General features: G+C 38.8%; 1 long non-coding RNA gene across 1 annotated transcript in view; it reads left to right on the top strand.

Moving 5' to 3' along the window:
- Nucleotides 1–8,092, top strand: part of LOC131423083 (uncharacterized) — a 48,124-nt gene extending 40,032 nt beyond the window's left edge. The window contains exon 3 of the long non-coding RNA XR_009224215.1: nucleotides 7,788–8,092. This is a non-coding gene — a long non-coding RNA (uncharacterized LOC131423083). The remainder of the gene's footprint in view (nucleotides 1–7,787) is intronic.
- The last annotated feature ends 6,409 nt before the right edge of the window (nucleotides 8,093–14,501 follow it).

The following is a 14,501-nucleotide window of genomic DNA, read 5'->3' as shown; positions in this document are numbered from 1 at the left end:
TTTTGTAGTATTTGAGAACATTACGAATTTTCCCAGTAGCCTCTGACAATACTCTGATATGCAAAGTTATCTTTTCAACATATATGTCTTATCATCATCCTTACCAAATTAACAAACTCTGTCAGGTGCTAATTAATTAACTACTTTTCCTATGATTCAGGTTCTCCGCCATTGATTTCCCTAACCATCAGGAAATTCTACAACTTCTGCAAGATTAACAATTTTACCTTACACTGTATTTCTCTCATGTGGTCTAAAACATCCAAAAATCATTGATAAACTGACCCTGCCCAAACTAAAGCATGGTGAATTATAAAAGATGGTCTCTGTTAAGTGGGGAAGGATTTCAGGTTGAACTTAATTTTACAAGTGGTCAGTTTATTACAGTGTATTGTTCTGTTATGTATTTCACTTCTTTTTTTAAAAAAGTGATAGTTGAGGGCACTTAGATAATAAAAAGTTGAGAAAATAAGGAACTGATATACTTTGTAAGCTTCAAATGTTTTCAAGCATAAAATACAATAAGAACTAAAGCCAAGAAATGGCAGAGGAAATAGAGATAAGAGGATGAAATTGCAAAACCGAATCTATACTAATATCTCAATGGCTAGCGTTGTGGTGCCAAGAAGGTGGTGAAGTCAAAGAATTCGTAAAGATGATAATAAATAGACTGCAAAGAAAAAAGACTGAAATTTTTATAGAGAGAATTTTTACAGCGATATTACAGATCGAGAAGAGGGAAGAGAAGTTGGAGTGAGAGACTATCTGCTTGTTAAATTACTCCCACTGTAGAGAACAAAAATCCAATTTGCTGAAATATTTGTTTCCCTCTATGACCCTATCTTTATCTGCAAAATGTCAGCTCTGAATCAATGTCACAATCCAGCTTTTCCATCCCTGGGGAACAGAGCTCATCTGAAACCTCATCTGCCCAGCCTGTGAAATAAGGCCGGCCATCCATTCTCACAGAGGAGCCAACTGGAGGTAGGATTTTTGGTTCTGAATTCAGCTAAACATCTTCAAAGAATTGTATCTGGCCTTCCTCATCCAAAGCTATCAGTGAAGGGCTGGCTGGCTTTCAGAGAAGACCAATTCACAGTCAGCTGTGACATTTTCTGTTGAGCTTTCTAGAGAAGGCTGTGGGGCTTGTCAGTAAGAGTTGATTTCTGTACGGGTTATATTTTTTTATTTTATTCAGAGATTTATAAAGAAATTTATATGGTAAGTATTACTTATTATCAAGAAAAAATGTTGTCTATTCTTTGGTCATTTAAGCAAAATCCTCCTCTCAGGGCCCACCCATGGACAAAGACCAGATTTAATCTCCAAGCGTCTGCCAGGCACACTGTGGTCAGTGGGAAGGACTCAAGTTGGGAGCCTGTTCTCTTGTGTCCTGTGCTGGTACTTAATCTTCCATCTCTTCAGTGTACTACTAGACAGAGGCTCAAAGGACTTGACATTGGAGAAATGTACTTTTCATTGTCTTTAGACTTTTACACTTTTCAAAAAGACTCTCAGCATTTCCAGTAATTGTGCAGCAGTTTACCCAATACTAAGCTTCTCACTATTAAAAATTAAAATAAATAAACTTTGAAAAGGAAAAAAGTGATCTTTGCAATTTTGTACAGAATCTATATAATGGGTGCATCCTTATAAATGGAGGAAAGGTAACAAATTTAACTCTTTTGGTTAGTTAACACAGTATTATATTTTATATATTACCAATTTTGAGATTATTTGTATTTAAAAATACTGCTTCAAACCCCTAAATCATTGTAAGTGGTAGAGTCTGCCATCTGCCTTGGCTGAACAATTATATACAGTGTCAGCCAAAATTCTTCCATTCCTGTATAATCTTATATATGGGTGGTAATGGTGGGTTATTATAGATTGTTTAAACACGTGCGTATCACAAAATACAAGTGGCCATTAAAAATTAAAATATTCACCAAATACAAGGTTATCTGATTCCTAGAAAAAGAAAACAATACTGTAACATTAAGGCTAAAACTGTCAAAAAGGAAGCCAAGATAGACTCAAGTCAAGCTTTTGCTGAAAAGTTATTTGGCTCATCTTTGAAACTTTATCTTGTTTATTATGTAAGCAAGATACTTTCAGAGACTGGAATATGGAAAGTGCTTATTGGTAAGTTAACATTGTGATCATTTATTTTGTAAATGTTAATACGAGAGAAGTAATTCACTTTTGGGCCGGCCCCGTGGCTTAGCAGTTAAGTGCACGCGCTCTGCTGCTGGTGGCCAGGGTTCGGATCCCGGGAGCGCACTGACGCACCGCTTCTCTGGCCATGCTGAGGCTGTGTCCCACATACAGCAACCAGAAGGATGTGCAGCTATGACATACAAATATCTACTGGGGCTTTGAGGGGAAAAAATAAATAAATAAAATCTTAAAAAAAAAAAGAAGTAATTCACTTCCTACTATATTAGGATTTTCAAGTTCTGCTAAATCTAAGGCCACATTACTGGCAAGTTGGGATACCTCTAGACATCTGAAAAATATGAGTCCTACAGAGAAACATATAAATTCTCTCTTCATCTTGTTCTAAATTCTAAAACATTCTAAGGTTTTGGAACAAACCAATGACATTCCAAATTTACAGTAAGGCTGCATGTGCCGTACATGATCCTATAAGAAGAGAAATCCGAATTTTAAATAGAGGAGATTGTGTACAAAAATAAAGTACATTTTCACGTCTGAAAGGGTATTTCAAGAAAGAAGGGATTCTCAGAACATGTGGTAAATGGTAAATAACTTACCAGGGGCTCTCTAAAGGAAAACATATTGTGGAAAAAAGATCTTAAATGCAGAGAGCTAAAAGATCTTAAATGCTGGAATCCTTATGATGAAACAGACGTTGAACTACTTTTTCTTAAAGTTTAAAATGCATCTTATCTTCCAAACAAATACCACCTCTCTGCCTTGTCGCTTACCTGGGCATGGTGACGTGTTTGAATCATTTTTCTAATTCATTGGCTCTTAAACTTGATGGGCAGCAGAAGCACCTGGAGGCCTTGTTGAAACCCAGATTGCCAGGCCCCACCCCAGAGTTTCCAGTTCAGCAGGTGTGCAGCAGCACCTGAGAATTTGCATTTCTACCCGGTTCCCAGGTTATGCTGATGCTGCTGGTCCAGGGACCCCACTTTGAGAACCACAGCCTAACTTACACCCTATATATGGTTACCAAATCCATTATTTCATCATTTGTCTGCTACTTTTCTTTTATCACATCAGCACCTTAGCTCCGAATCTCCTCATCTAGCATTGGCAATACTTGGAGAGTTTAACAACTGGTCGTCCTTTCTGGCTCAATTCTCCCTCTTCCTCTTGATACTACATTCTCTTGCTAGGTAATTCTTCCTTAAACATCAGTTCATCATAGATCTTCCTTGCTCAAAATCTCATGGCTCTTATGCTGAGCACAAGACATTTTAAATTCTCTACTTGGCTCATAAGGTCTGGAATAGCCTGTAGAATGTGGACAACCTATTCCCTACCCTGCTTACTATAAAGGAGTATGTGAGGATTACATAAGATATGCACAATGATGCTTGTTATGCACAGTGTGACATTCTATAAAGTCACTGTGAACACTGAGTCAGTGAATATGACCCACTGCTCCTACGAGAAATGCAGGGTTAGGTTGCTGCAAGCCTTAGTCACATTTTCTTCAACTGATCAATACGTAGCCTTATTCTCTGTGTGTTTCTCTTTAAAGTCACCTTATTTAAAATATATTGTTGATATATTAACATTGAACTCACACCAACAGCACTGTACCTCATGTCTGAAAGAAGCTTGTCGAACACACATACTTTCTCTGTAAAGGCATGTCACAATCTCTTGCCCTGAGGAACACCAGGCAGCATTGCAGCGCTACACATGGGGGACATATTGAACAGCAAAGTCACCAACACAAGGCACAAAAAGATGAGAAATGAGGCACTAAATAGACTGCAAGAAGGACACTTGTTTACAGCATGGGCTGAAACAAGAGGGCAGAGCGTCACCTTGTTCCCCTCAGCTGGGAACGTGCATGTCGAGTGACTCAAGTTTTTCACCACTTTGTGCATATCTGCAAATGGACATGAAAGCCCTGTGAGTGTTTATTTGGAGGCTGTCAGTACATTTTAGCTAGTGTGCAAGTGTGCAAACACGGAATCCACAAATAATGAGGATCAACTATACTATGAAAGCATCTTTTCAAAACCAGAGTATTGCTTATATATAAGAGCAATAATGATAACATAACAGCTAACATTTTAGTGCCTACTATGCGCCAGGAGCTCTTCTAAGCACTTTACATAAGTTAATGCATTTCAGTCTCACTGAAACCCTATGAGACAGGAGTTCTCAGTAGCCTCATTTTATAGATGAGAAAACTAAATCTCAGAGAGTAAATACTTTGCACAGGTTCCCCAGTTAAAAGTGGAATAACTGGGATTGGTGCCCAGACAAACTGGTCCAAAGCACACAGCCTCAACCACTGTGGTAGGAATGTGAGCGAATTTTCTAGCACGCCCCGAAAAGCCTCTTCTTCTCCAGTCAGTGTGGTCTCTCACATACATATTCAATCATCAAACATTTTCTGAGTGCCCCAAAGGTGTCAGGTACTGTGTTTAGATACTGGAGGGACAAATAGAATGTTGACACAAATAATCCATGACCAATCTATAAATCAAAATTGGGTTGAGTTTATGATGAGCCAACATTTGAGGGCCATATAGCCGGGGAGAGTCCTTTCACTAAGAAATGGAGCACTCCAAAGAAGTGGGGTGTACAGAGTGGTTATATACCATCAAAGAGCATGTTTCACATGTGATTGCAATGTTCCTTTCATAATAGCCGTGACATTGACCTTTCAGCACGTTGATTGATGGACACAGTAGGTATCAGGTCTGCTGTCTCCATGGATGTGGCTGTTGTCTCGAGTTGGGTGGTCACAGGATGAGCACAGCAATCAAATCCTAGCCTAGGGAGAAATGCTTATCCTTAAGGAAATGCCAATGTGGGAGAAGTTGCATTTATCACATCAGCACCTTAGGTCATTGTTTTTGTCTTTGGGACATGTTAATTGCTTAAAGCTGATATACAATGGATGAACAGAGGCTACAGGCCCCTTTTGGGGGGGAAAAAAAACAAGGTCAAGCCTAATTAGTTTTACACCAAATGGCTTCCTCATATGCTCCAATATATCCTCTTGCTTGCCATTTATTTATGAAGAAGAAGGATAGTCTCAGCTTTAAGGAGCTCACTGTCAATGAGACATGAAAAAAACAACAGTTAAGAAAAAGTAGATAAGTACAAGGTCCCCGAGTGGCGACATCAAAAGGGGTCTCTAAATGGAGACCTCCCAGGAAAAGTGTCCAAGAGGAAGGAACATTTGACATGAGTTTAGATTGAGAAATAGGAATTAAGTTGATCAAAAAAGAGGGTAGGAAGACAGAAGAAACACATATAAAAAGACAGATATAAAGGATGCTAAGGATTTCAGAGTACGGGGGTATTTTTAAGGCTGGAAAAAAGCCAACATGTAGGAAACAGTGGGTGATGAGGCTAAAGATGAGGACAGCAAGAGAAAGCCTGCGTGTCCAGCTCAGGAGTCTGAATGTTCTCTCGGATGCTCTGAGCAGTCATTGTAGCAGTCTAAGCAGATATCAGATTTAAGCAAATTTAGATTCTAGAAGGTAACTCTGGAGGTATTGTGGAGGAAAGATTAGAAGAAATTAAGACTGGAAGTAGAGGGACCTGTTGGGAGACTGGGCAGCGATCCAGATAAATAGGCCTTGGTTCAGGCCGGGGGTCTGCAGGTGGAGGAGGCCAGGAGGTGGGAAGCAGTGCTGGGCTCCTGGAGGAGGAAACTGAGCTGCCTCTCAGTCACAGGAAGACTGTGCCTGTCATGGCCTCCCCACCCCCATGCCCAAACGCCATGTTCCTTTCTACGTCTGTACCTTTCCCCTCTTCTTCCATTTGAAATCCTCATTCTTTCTTCCCTCCACCTGCCCAAAAGTGATCCATTTGAGGACTTGATCTAGTCTACCTCTCCTAAGGAGCTGTCCTTAATTACATTTTCTGAATAACATTCCCAATTTTTTTAGGTTCTGTAATACAACATACACTAAATACCTTGGCAGAACCTAATTACATCTTGCAAACAGTTTCATGTATGTGGAGGAGCTTGGAACCTTATAATTCTTTGTATTTTCTTCAATACCTACCACAAATATCTTGCACATATAGGTCAATGGATGTCCAGTAAAGTTCAATAAAGAAGAAGCACCTTTTATAAGCTAAGAACTTTTATGAGCTCAGTTATTCCTTTAGATCAGCTGCTGGAACCATTTGTCTTTCTCCACAGGTCAACAGTGTTGCCCAGCACAAATGAATTTTACACCTTCTCAAACTCAATAGAGCAAAGATGGAACTTCATTCCCCCTGCAAGCCCTACTGCCCCAGAGAAAAGCAAAAACAACGTGTGACATCTAATTCTTTCTTCACATTCTCATGTCAAATTGCAACTGTTTTCCAGATGCTAACTGGTTTTCATTCTTAAAACTGACAGAAAAGATTCTCATTATTTCTTTCTTTCCTTTTTTTTGGGGGGAGGAAGGTCAGCCTTGAGCTAACTTCTGATGTCAATCCTCCTCTTTTTGCTGAGCAATATTGGCCCTGGGCTAACATCTGTGCCCATCTTCTTCTACTGTATATGGGATTCCGCCACACCATGGCTTGACAAGAGGTGCATTGGTGCGCGCCTGGGATCTGAACCTGTGAACCCGGGGCTACCACAGCAGAGTGTGCGCAATTAACTGCTGTGCCACCGAGCCGACCCCTCTGTTTATTTCTAAAGCTGAAATGTCTAAATCGTTCTCCAGGCTAGTTGGAGTTTCCATAAAATGAAAATGTACATTCCAGAAAAATCCTTAACTTTCCAGAATAATCCTTAATATATTATGGTAAACACCTTGGCAAAATGTCACTGATTTTCAATGTCAGTGCCTCCACAAGGGTATCCTTGCATTGTGGTCCCTCCCAACCACCTCTCACTTTGCCCCTCCCCAGGCTCATGGGCTCAAAGTGTTTACTGAGCACTAAGAATGATCAGAGTCTGAGGGAGACTTCAAGGATTGTCTGTTTTCTTACCCCAACCATCTCTCTCCATCTCTCCTTTAACCTCTATTTTTCTTACTCTGGTTTCTACTTTAGTTCTTTACTTGTCTTGTGAATTTTTGTTTTGTGGCTTATAATTACCATGTAAATTCATATTACTTTTTGCCTTAGAGTTTAGAAAGAACTTACATTAAACAAGGTTTTTTTCCCAGCTCTTTGATGTGTCTAATACCTTCCAACGCAATTCAAGTGGCTTCTTTTTCTTATATCTCCATCATTATTCCTTCAGAATTATGTTCACCCCACACTTTTGATCTGACCAATGATGCTTTACTCTTTAAACTTTTCTATGCCAAGACTCCCATGAGGAATCCCTCAAGCACCATCAGCTAGGCAACCCCACATTCCTCACATCTGTTTCTGATACCAGCCCTGATATCTGTTCCCCAGCATTGAACCCACCATATATGGGGTTAAATCAAAAAGCACTCATTCCCCCTTCTCTGCTTCTCTAAGTTATATTCACATGTAGATATGGGTTGTTTTACCCTTTGTGTTCCTGAATTCCACAAGACAAATGGAGGTAATAAATTGTTGAAAGCCCAGGTGTCTACAAACTGAAACTCTGACTAATTACCAGTTCTTGTGGTTTGTTACAGGGAGACTGAGATCTCAAAATTATCAAGAAGCTGAAGCTCCCCAACTCCCGCTTCCTGGCGCCGAATCCACCATTCATCACAGGGACAGACAAACAGAGGACACCTGCAGCTCCCCTAACTCAGCTAAACGCAGGCTGATGGGAGGACGCCGAACTGCAAAGCCGCAGCTCCCCTCCCCCACCTAAAACCTTGTAAACTGTAATCGTTAATTGGCAGCAGTTGCCGTCCACACCCCAAGGCCAAATTTCTGGTGATGAGAGAAGATTGGTTGATGGAGCCCTAGATCTCCCGCTGTAGATAGAGATGACAGCGGCTTGGCGCCAGAAGACTGGGATCACTCCTCCAACAAATAATCAGTCACCAAGGATATATTATTTCCCACAGACTTTCCTTTAAAAGCCTCAACTCCTAATGCCTCAGGAGGACTGTGGATTTTGGGGCATGTGCCCACTACAGCCTCATTTTGCTGGCAAAATTAAACCACTTTTCTTTTCCTCGGTCCCTGGTCATTGCGTTCATTGATTCGGCTACGGTGACAGGGTCCTGGGTTTTTCTGGCTACATTTCCTTGATTTGTTCCTAAATAAAGATGTTTCTGAAACTAATAATAAATTGTACCAACTGGTCATTGTATAAAAATCACTATCACAGATATTTTAAAGAGAACAAATGGAAAAGAATATTAAATTCTTCAGATAACTTTGCAATCAAATGAGGCATTGAGGGGAGCAGGGGGCACTGATTAGACCAGGATCCTAAGAGAAGAATTTTAAGTCAATTTCAAATGAGGTTAAAACTGGAATGAGCAAGTATATTACCAGTTATCTGAAATCATAAGCATTTCTCTGACCTTTGAGAATTTATTTGCATATAAACTGTACCACATGTGGGGTAAGAGTGCTGATATTGTTTAATTTCTTTTTATTATTCAGCACTTGGTAATAGATGTGGCTATTCACAATTAATAAATATAATGTGGAGAGACTCAACTTTCAACTGCCTGATATTATCAATTCTTACATAAAGCTAGAGTTTTAAAGATCAAATTTCATTCTAGTTACCTCTCAACTAGTCCACTTATGTCAGAAAGATGTTGAGTTTTAGGAAAATACTTCAAAACACAAATTTTATATGTAATTTCAAAAGCAAAAAATTAGTTAAAAACTGGGTGGTAACCAGTTTTGCTACCATATATTAATATTTAGCATGGGAGCAAACATTTTTAGAGAATATAATTGATATTTGCCTGTTTGTATATTGTAGAATGTTAAAGGAGTTACAGTTTTAATAGTATTTCAAATACCAGAGAATAAAAAACAGAATTGTGTCAGTTTTATGAAATAGTTTTTTAGACATAGCAGATTTTCAGAGCACATTATTTGAAAATAAAACAATCAGTTAGTGAGGTTTAAGCAATGTGGTTTTATTTTAAACTTGCTCATTCTATAGGAGCATCAATAAAAGCCCTCCAGGAGTAGGTGACCCTCTTTCTTCCTCATGAGCACCAGCTGTATTTTCTTTAAGCATCAAACTCTCTGGCAACACCACAACCCTCAACTCCGTTTAGTTGAGAAAATTCTTTATGAGTCATGTGTTTTTTCTAGGGGTATGGAGCTCCCAGACTTATTAACTACAGAGAGAGTAAGAGTCAGAACACATTCAACAAACTCCATTGTACTCAGGTGAGAGGGCAGGTGACTGAACGCACATCTGAAGAAGAACTTAGAGGATGCTTTCTGACTCTGCTTCGTGCCTCTGACTAAGCTGTCCTAGACATCCCCGTTACGGCCACGGAAAAACACAGGCAGCCTTGATGGACCAGAAATCCTCCTATGGCCATCATTTGTACAGAGTAAACTGGCTTAAGACCTCTCGTTTCCTGCTGCAGTGGTAATTTACAGACATACAGAACTGCCATCTAGTGACTAAGAAGAAAACAGCAAGGTGCTTTACAAGAAAAGTGAAATTGTGAGTTTTTTAAAGAAGAACAGTGAAGCACTAAAGTTGGTAAAGTTGACACAAGGTGGCACACGAAAGTTATAGTGAACCTGAAAAATGTGTAGGTGAACTAATCAGTTGCTCTCTCTGCCTCTAAAACATGTCTTGACATCTGACTCATAAATAATATAGTTTAAATATAGTAGAATAACTTTGGAAATAAACTTCTCATCTCATCTCATCCAATGCTGTTGGCAGGACCTGGTATTAAATAGCCAGACGGTGAGTACCCATGTTGAAGTACCATTTTTATCACGGTGGAGAGAATATGAGGCATAAAACCCAACAGACTGATGTTCAGATCTTCCCTCTTATCCTTGATCAATTTTGTAAACATGGTTTTCTTTATCAGTTAAATATGAATTATAATAGTTACTTTAAAAGATTACTGTAAGAATTGCATGAGATAATACAATAAAGGAACCGGTGCACAGTAGATTGACAGTTAATTCTCCTTCTTTGTCTCTCTTCTATGACACATACACAAATCATCTAAGAAGAGAACCCGCCTATACAATAAACTCATAACAAAGAGTCAATAGCTCCAGAAGTAAGGAACATCATTGTCGAGTGCTTAACCTCAACTGCTTCCAAATACTGTTAACTCTCAATTAGTTTTATGTGTTTTCTGTCTTCCAGACACTTCACTGGCTACAAAGAAAGGAGAAGCTGTGAAATTTAAATTCATCCATTTCACCCTCGAATGGCCAAGCTGTAATATCAGGTGTTTTAAATCACCTAGTTCATCAGGTTTTCTGCTTATTACTGTATATTTTACCACGGTTCATAGCCCGAGAAAAATAGAAAATCATCACAATTTTACACACGTGAATATATATCTTGACTATTACAGCTGGAATCTTAATATATAATAATAAATATAAAATTATATAATTATATATATAAATTATATAAAATATAATAAATAATATAATAATAATAAATTAACATGTTGTACATGTTTTGTCCTTGTTGATAATATAGAATACTTTTGTCCAGATTTTCTTTGGCATTTTCATATATAATGAAGAACTCAGTAATATATGCCCTGGAGATAAGGATTCAGAAAAATCTAACATACTATCCTAGTCATGCCTCAAAAAAAAAAAAAAAGCTATAAAAATAATGAGAGGATATTTTGAAGGCACTATTATTCTTATTTCCAGCTTTGTTTCCCTTTACCTCTTTTTAATCTTTCTCCATCTTATTCGCTATTTGCTAATCATCTCACAGTAATTAAGTAACCCTCAGCTGAGTCCACCATGCCTCTTCAAGTGCCCCAGCCTGATGTAGGTCTCAGCTTTGACAAAAAGAAGCTGGGAAAACCTGTTTTGTGGCACTATTCTTAAGAGTATCTTTACTCTTACAATAATAGCTATAGTTTTGAGAGGCACCAATGGATTACAAAATGAAGTACTCGACCAATGTTGTATCCTCATTTTCCCTCCAGGGGAGCACAACTTTCATGTGAAATGCAGGGCTGCTGGTTTATTGTTTTTTCCTTTCAAGATATTTTATTACTTGTAAAACATAATAGGGTTAATAGTGATATGTGAGTAACAATATAAACTTACAAACTGGAAAAACCTGCTATTTTAGTGTCATAATTTTATATACTGTAATAAGCAGTAATACTTTCATAATGTAGTATCTTGATTGATCATAAATTTTTTCCTGGATCATTTTTATGCTAATTCATTTATTAGATTCCTAAATTTATACTTTTATGATCTTTATTTTCAATAAATATAATTAAAGGGACATCAGTTGTTCTTGACAAGTGAAAGGTCACAAAACATTTTTGATAATTTTTAAGTTTAAGGAGGATATGTCTGCTTCTTTTTAAAAGAGAAGTCATTTAATATTTGGAAAAGTTTTCAAAAATCATCAAATTCTTTAATTTTACAGAAAGGAATACTACATTCCAGAGAGCCTAAGTACATTTTCACACACTACCCAGAAACAGACCTGGGCCTAGAACTCATGTCTCAGTCGCCTGACTTCTACTGGACCACACTCAAGAGAGCACACCCTCTTCTTACTGGTAATTTCTAATACTAAGTTATTTTCAAAAGCCGAGTTGGGAGAAAGTATAAATAAATTAAACAGATAGTTTTATATAAAAAGTAGCAACTGCTATCCACAATTTCTATCCCATATGAGTGTTTCCTTTCTTGCAGGTTTCCTTTTTTTAATAGTGAGTCCATTTTGGTACAAGAAAAAAAGACATAAAATGTGGCTTCTTTAGTAACAGAAAAAAAAGCTGTGAAAATTAAAAAGACACTAACTAATGTTTCATCTACTAAAGCAACTTAAGAATATTATTTGATTTTAGAAAAGCTCTGAGAGATTTTGTTAAAAATCATATCCTTGTCATTATTAGTCCAACCAAGCACATTTCCACATGACATCTCCTAGAGTGGCCAGTTTTCTGCTGGATCCAGTTGTTGTCAGGTCCAATGTTCTGGCTGGGTAGAGAATGATGCAGCTTCTGAAAAGCATGTGCTCAGTTCCACTTCAAGGTTGATTTCCTCTGCAAAGTCTAAGTGGAAGAAAACATCCCCTTCCACCTGATTGGATTCCCCTGCAGGCTTAGAGAAACAAGGTGGCCTAGCCAGCTGGGCAGACAGGAAGATAAATCAGAGTTTGTCACAATTTTATGACAAATAAGAGAGAAAAGGATTCCACATCCTAACAAGATCTTCTTACTTGTTGAACAACATCTGAACATTTTTTTCGGAGTTTCCAAAATAGCAGATTGAGATTCTATGTTGGAAAGGAAGAAGATAGTCAGTATACTAAAAAATAAATTTTCTCATTTTCTCAATCAGAAAATAGAACTAAATAAAATATATCTTTAGCTATAAGTACCAAAAACATCCAGTTTATCTTCCAGTTATACTTCTGTGTTATGAGAACATGACTGCTTTTCAATATATTTAATATGTACAGTGACTAACACTCATGCAGTTAATTACTTTTGGAATTAGAATAGCCCTATGCCCTTATTGACAGACATCAATCATAATTACTTTTCTCAATTCCTAGTTTCTATTTTGTGCCAGAAAGTACCTGCTGAGACATTCACTTTTTATATTATTCACTTATCGTAAGTCTGTACAATGATAGATGACAACTCAGCCATCTTGAAGGATGGGGTCTCAAATGCCACATCTCACTATTGACAAATCACCTTCTGGTTTGAATGAGAGATGATGAGCACTGTCACCAGAGACATTCGGGAGAAAGGGATTGTGCTCCTTTAGTCTGTCCTTTAGGAGTCTGTGAGACTGCAAATTCTTCATACTGGAAAACCTGAGGGATAACCAAGTCTAGGAATCTTTTTAAAGCTAGGGGACACTTTCTTCTACGTGAAGCTTGCAGCGATGTTTACAAACATAAGAAGAAAAACAAAAAGCCTTCAGGAATCCCCAGTGCTCCATGGATCGGAGTCTGAAAACCACTCGTCTTTTCCATCCTCCACGTTTTACAGATGAGACATAACACAAGCAGTTGGTGGCAACCTGAAGACTAGACTTCATCTCCTGACTGTCACGTCACTCCCACCTCCGACTGCTGTGCAGACTAGACACCTGACAAGATACAGCAGTCACTCCTGGGGATAATTTAGACATTCCCAATTTAGCAACATTTTAGTTGATGTACGTGACAAGGCTATAGAAAAACAAAAGGTATTTACTACCTAAATTGTATAACGTATAGTTAAATGACATTGAAAGTTTTCATTTCACTTACAGCACAATTTTGATGGGCCCAGGGGCCTTCTTTCATCTGCTCACCCTCCCTGACATCTCAAACCTTCTCTGCATTTCTGCTCTTGCTCACTGTGCTCCAGCCACACTGGCTTCTTGCTGCCCACTGACATCCGAGTCACAGTCCCTCCACAGCATCTCTGCAGCCCTGGGACATCTGCATGTCCTCCTGCCCTGTCTCTTCCCTCTGGGCCTTGCTCCAGCCTCCCTGGGCTCTCTAAAGTAGCAACCCACTCATTCCCTAGCTCTCCCCATTGCCTGTCACTTACCTTCTTCATGAAACAGATCATCACATGATAGACTATGTAATTCACTTGTCTGCCTACTTAGCCATTATCTCTCTTACCCAACAAAAACAAACTCTGTGAAGACAGAGATTTTGTAGAAAATTTTTTCCTTAGTGTATCCCAAGCCTGGCATAGAGTAGGTGTTTAAATATTTGTTGAGTAATTGTAGGAGGGAATGAAAGGAGTAATCAGAAGAATGAGCACAGCATGGAAGTAGGTGAAACCATGAAGAGTGGGCATCCTGGGAAGGGAAAGAGGGAGGAAAGATTTTATATCTGGCAACACAGATACCACTGTGCCTTTACTACTTCCTGCATGTCAGCTTGTCGATGTAAATAATCCATAATCAAACTATAAATCAAAATTGGGGTGAGTTTATTATGAGCCAACTTTTGAGGACCGTGGCCCGGGGCCTTCCTTCCCTAAGGAAGGAAGGGCAACAAAGAAGTGGGGTGTACAGAGCAGTTACATACTGTCAAAGAGAAAGTATCACATATGATTGCAATGTCTCTTTTACTATAACAAGATCCGCCCTGCCAGGTTGCCCTGCCAGAATAGATATAGATGGACACAGCGGGGAGCAGGTCTGCTGTCTCGATGGGCTTGGCTGGTGTCAGGTCTGTTGTCTGGAGCTGGGTGGTCACAGGATGACTGCAG

Source organism: Diceros bicornis, chromosome 27 (genome assembly GCF_020826845.1).
Source record: "Diceros bicornis minor isolate mBicDic1 chromosome 27, mDicBic1.mat.cur, whole genome shotgun sequence".
NCBI lineage: Eukaryota > Metazoa > Chordata > Mammalia > Perissodactyla > Rhinocerotidae > Diceros > Diceros bicornis.
Note: the sequence above shows the minus strand (reverse complement) of the source record. Positions and strands in the feature narration are given on the sequence as shown.